Source organism: Dipteris shenzhenensis, chromosome 10 (genome assembly GCF_047967505.1).
Source record: "Dipteris shenzhenensis isolate YYH24624 ecotype China chromosome 10, Dip_SZ_1.0, whole genome shotgun sequence".
In the NCBI taxonomy this organism is placed as follows: Eukaryota; Viridiplantae; Streptophyta; class Polypodiopsida; order Gleicheniales; family Dipteridaceae; genus Dipteris; species Dipteris shenzhenensis.
The window spans coordinates 44,348,648-44,354,603 of NC_141605.1; positions in this window are offsets into that span (position 1 = coordinate 44,348,648).

Sequence of the window (5,956 nt, forward strand, 5' to 3'; positions counted from 1 at the left end):
TGGCAAGGGAGAACATGATGGAGCTAGGACTGTTGTGAAGAGAGCATTGACATATGAACAACTTAAGGAAAATGGGTTTCTTAAGGACCAACTTGTCTCATGGGGCTCAAGCCAGATATGCATCTAAGGAAAGAAATGCAGCATGAGTGTTTTTGGAGATTCAGGAAGGAGATGTTGATAGATCTATATAGTAGGACTGTCAAGCTATTTCTAAGGCACAATCCATGGACTACTTCAGGACTTAGGGAAGCTACACAAGGGGCTAGTAAGGAAATAGCAATGAAAAGGTTGTCATGCTTCTGCGCAAGAGTCTTGGAGAAAGTGCACCAATAAAAATCATGTGTCCAATTGGGAATATCACATCATTGTTCCTAATGATGCCGATGATTTGGGTAGTGATGATGAGCTCCTTGATGAACCTATGTATACACAGCATCATGATGCGATTAGTGATGCTCTGCGGCATGGGGGACAATTTTGCAGTGAACGCAGAGGTAGACAATGAAGAAGGTACCGACTTCTACATTTTGAACTGTACCAAAGCTAAAGAGTGGAGCGAAAAGGCTATGCAAGATGGTTGGGGCAACATAATAGTAGAAAAATCCTATGTTGTGAAGGGTTTATTCTATGGTCGTCAAGGTCACCACCGCTATAAGCCTCTTGATTATCAACTCGAAGTCTTCTTATACCCCCATCTTGTAAGGTCAATTAAGTTTCCACTATAAGCCATTGAGGGAGAGAACTTATACTTGCTTCCACTTGAAGTGTACGAGGCAGTCTACAATAGTATGCCTTATGATCTTTAATATATTTATTTCCCTACCTTACTTTCATTTCTAGCAATGTTTCTTTGTCGCCATATCTTGGACAAGGGTGTTGGCTAGTCTGTGTGTTGGTATGTGGATATGCAGTATCATAACAGTGAATGAGAAATTGCTTATATCTAAAAAAGAAATCTATGTGAGTGCTTTGTGATGACTGCTTGGAAGTGCCTGATCAGTGCTTTGTGAGTGTCATGAAACTACTTGGTAGTGCACTGTGAGTGTTATGAGACTTCTTCGAAGTGCTTTGTGACTGCTTGGAAGTGCTTTGTGACTGTTATGTGAGTGCTTTGTGACTGTTATATGACTGCTTGGTATAATAGATTTTTGACAGTTATGTGAGTGCTTTGTGACTGCTGCTTGGTAGTGCTTTATGAAAACCAAGTAGTCTCATAATAGTGGAAGCTATGTGCATGCCTTGTGACTGCTCTATGAGTGATTGATCAGTGCTTTGTGACTGTTATGCCACTGCTTGGCAGTGCTTTATTATGCCACTGCTTGGTAGTGCTTTGTGAGCTTTATGAGACTTCTTGGAAGTACTTTGTGATAGTTTTGCGAGTGTTATGTGCCTATTATATAACTGTTTGCTAGAGCTTTGTGACAATTATGTGAGTCTTTGTGACTGCTTGGTAGTGCTTTGTGAATACCAAGCAGTCTCATAACAATGAAAGCTATGTGAGTGCGTTGTGACTACTCTGAGTGCTTCATTAGTGCTTTGTGACTACTCTGAGGCGCTTTGTGAATACCAAGCAGTCTCATAATAGTGAAAGCTATGCGAATGCTTTGTGACTACTCTGACTGCTTGATTAGTGCTTTGTGACTATTATGACCATGCTTGGTTGTGCTTTCTAAATATTAGGAGACTTCTTGGAGGTGCTTTGTGACTAATTGGACTTCATGTCTAACATAGTCATAATGGTCAACATTTAGATGATGGAGGAACTGAAAAGGGAGAATGCAGAAATCAGAGCGGTGATGTAAGAGCTACGAGAGAGCTTTAAGGCCAGGAAGGATGGGGCAGAGAGCAGCCATGGTGAAGAAGACAATGAGCAGCTCTCTAGGCCAAGAACAATGCAGAGAGCATCCATGGTGGAGCAAGTTGCAGCAGCCACACTGGAGCTTATTATGTAGAGCCACTTTTGCAATTTTGGAAAGTTAAGCAGAAGACCCTGCAACAAGATTATGATAAGGTTGTGCACAAGCTTGCAGTGGCTTTTGAAAGTTTTGAAAAGCAGTCCATCGTCATGAGAAATTTCCAAACTAGAGTGGAAGTCTTGGAAATGGCCCATGTTGATGCTATTGAGAAATTTAAGCAGCTTCAAGAGATGCCAAGAGAATCAGATGAAGCTATTGCACAGAGTGAGCAAAGAGCGGAGGAGATGAAGGAGAACATCTGCAGCCTTAGGATGAGATAGGAAGGAATCAAGAAGCAACTTCTTCATGTACAGAGTTAGACATTGGTATTAACGGCCGCAATAGTTAAATCGGATGCCTATCATGTTATGCAACAGGGTTCAAAATGCATGGTCTGCCATACCCCCATCATAATGATTGCATGATCCAATGGCCTGTATGCTACCACCCTGTGCATGTTTTTTGCTTTGGGGTGTTTGTGCATGCAAATCACTATGTAGAGTATGTAATGTGCCATTGCCTAAGTCATGGACATATCAAATGTGCCTGCCTTTTACAACTGTCTACAACGAGAAAGTAGATGCTACAACTCAATTTGCCATTTGGGCAAAAATTGCAAAAGACAAGGAGCTTGAATTAAAGAAAGCCACTGACAAAAGGAGCTTGAAGGGAGGAACCAGCCCCCTTCAAGAAAGAAGCAAGAAGGGCTGAGCCTGCAACTAGGGAGCTCAAAGCAAGGAAAGAGGAAGTGACATGAAGGGAGGGGCCAGGCCCCTGAAGGGAGGAACTATCCCCCTTCATGAATATACATAACCAAATTTTGATATTTTTGAATATCTTGCTATTTCTTATACTCTTCAAGATGCATGCTTCTAATGCAACATAGCACTTGTAATGCTTTTAAAATGATCTTGTTCCAAATCGTTATTTCATAATTTTGTGGTCCATGTTCAAGTTTGGAATATGTACTATAACTTGAGGGCAAAGATTGTCAAATTCCGTTGAGCAATGCATAAGTTATGGGTCGTGCAAGATACCTATGTACAAAAAATTCCCTAAACCTCACCAAAAATGGCTACACCCAAGCAAACAGTGACCCTTTCTTTGTTAATAACCAATAGTATCGATGTTAATTCAATGGAGAAAGTTTTCCATTTTTCATATAAAGTAGGTATATAACACATACTTTTTGGTAAATGAAAATCTAAGATAACATAAAGTGTCAATAGAAAAAGTTTGGAAATTTAGGCACTGCATGGTGGGACATTCTCGGGACATTCTATTCAAGCAAATCATTAGTCGTTGGCGGTGGTCAAGAAAGTCTATGTGGGAACTTGCATTCAAAGACACAATGTCAACGTCCATGCTAGCTACTCCTTTCTTGTGGACATAGTACCTAAATTTGACATTGATTTCATTATTGTTGGGGTGTGACTTTGTCAATAGCAATGCTCAGAAAGTGTTGATGTCAACTGGAAAAGGAGAAATGGAGAAATTGTTTCGTTTTTTCATATAAAGTAGGTATTTAACATGTATTTTTTAGTAAATGAAAATCTAAGATATGATAAAGTGTTGATAGAAAAATAAGGCTCATTTTGAAATTTAGGGATTTCATAGTGGGACTTTGTATTCAAGCAAATCATGATTCCTTGGTGGTGGTCAAGAATGGGAACTTGCAACCAAAGAGACAGTTTCAACATCCATGCTAGCTGCTCTTTGTCAATAATCAATGCTTGGAAAGTCTTGATGTCAATTGAAAAAAGGAGAAATGGATAAATGTTTTCATTTTTTCATATACAATAAGTACATGTATTTTTTGGGGTAAATGAAAATCTAAAATAGGTCAAAGTGTTGAAAGAAAAAGAAGGCTCCTTTTGAACTTGCAACCAACGAGACAATGTGAACATCCATGCTAGCTACTCCTTTCTCGTGGATGTGGTGCATAAACTTGACATCGATTTCATTACTATTTGGATGTCTCTTTGTCAATAACCAATGCTTGGAAAGTCTTATTGTAAATTGAATAGGAAAAATGGAGAAACTTATCCATTTTTTCATGTAAAGTAGTTATCTAATATGTATTTTTTAGTAAAATGAAAATCTAAGACATGACAAAGACTTAGTGTCCATAGAAAAAGAAGCCTCATTTTGAAACCTAGGCACTCGAAGTGCGCCCAGTGTCGAGATTGAAAAAGCCACATGTCGAGTGGGCATGGTCCACCCAATGCCTAGTTTCAAAATGAGACTTCTTTTTGGCCCTGCAAGGTTCTAAGGGATGAACTTGCTTAATTTGTGCTAATTAGGTCCATGCCACTTCTTTCAGTTCATTTGGTCAATTTGACTAGTTTAAGTTTTGGTTTAGTGGTTGTTTAAGTCTTTTTAATGTGCTCTTAACGCGCTGTTAGGGTCAAGTTTTTGTCCTCTTGTGGAGGTCCTAAATGATTCTATCTTTTGTTGGGTCTAGAAATGGGCGCTCTTGTATGAAACCATCTTTATTAAAAGCATGTGACAGTATGTAAATGAGGGTCTCTTGCCAAAATGGCCATGTCCCTACTTATATTTAATGGTAAATCCACCACACAGACACTCACAACCATGCCTCCCCACTTCTATTTAATGATTCATCCACCACACAGACACACCTCCCGGCTTATATTGAATGGTCCATCCACCACTTCTACTTGATTCTTTAAGGAGAGGTCTCCACGTGGAGAAATTTTGGAGGTTCGAGAAGAGCAAGAGGGAGCTTTTCGGGAGGTTTGGGGAGAAGCTTGGAAGACGTTCGGGAAGAGCTTGGAGTATTGACCATGTGACGACACGTGTTGCATCTTCATTAACGAGCGGTTAGTATACACAGCATCATGATGCGATTGGACAATTTTACAGTGAGCACAGAGGTAGACAATGAAGAAGGTGCCGACTTCTAGATTTTGAACTGTACCAAAGCTAAAGAGTGGAGCGAAAAGGCTATGCAAGATGGTTGGGGCAACGTAATAGTAGAAAAATCCTATGTTGTGAAGGGTTTATTCTATGGTCATCAAGGTCACCACCGCTATAAGCCTCTTGATTATCAACTCGAAGTCTTCTTATACCCCCATCTTGTAAGGTCAATCAAGTTTCCACTATAAGCCATTGAGGGAGAGAACTTGTACTTGCTTCCACTTGAAGTGTATGAGGCAGTCTACAATAGTATGCCTTATGATCTTTAATATATTTATTTCCCTACCTTACTTTCATTTCTAGCAATGTTTCTTTGTCGCCATATCTTGGACAAGGGTGTTGGCTAGTCTATGCGTTGGTATGTGGATATGTAGTGTCATAACAGTGAACGAGAAATTGCTTATATCAAAAAAAGAAATCTATGTGAGTGCTTTGTGATGACTGCTTGGAAGTGCCTGATCAGTGCTTTGTGAGTGTTATGAAACTACTTGGTAGTGCACTGTGAGTGTTATGAGACTTCCTCGAAGTGCTTTGTGACTGTTATGTGAGTGCTTTGTGACTGTTATATGACTGCTTGGTATAATAGATTTTTGACAGTTATGTGAGTGCTTTGTGACTGCTGCTTGGTAGTGCTTTATGAAAACCAAGTAGTCTCATAATAGTGAAAGCTATGTGCATGCCTTGTGACTGCTCTATGAGTGATTGATCAGTGCTTTGTGATTGTTATGCCACTGCTTGGTAGTGCTTTATTATGCCACTACTTGGTAGTGCTTTGTGAGCTTTATGAGGCTTCTTGGAAGTGCTTTGTGATAGTTTTGCGAGTGTTATGTGCCTATTATATAACTGTTTGCTAGAGCTTTGTGACAATTATGTGAGTAGTGCTTTGTGAATACCAAGCAGTCTCATAATAGTGAAAGCTATGTGAGTGCTTTGTGACTACTCTGAGTGCTTGATTAGTGCTTTGTGACTATTATGACCATGCTTGGTTGTGCTTTCTAACTATTAGGAAACTTCTTGGAGGTGGTTTGTGACTACTCTGAGTGCTTCATTAGTGCTTTGTG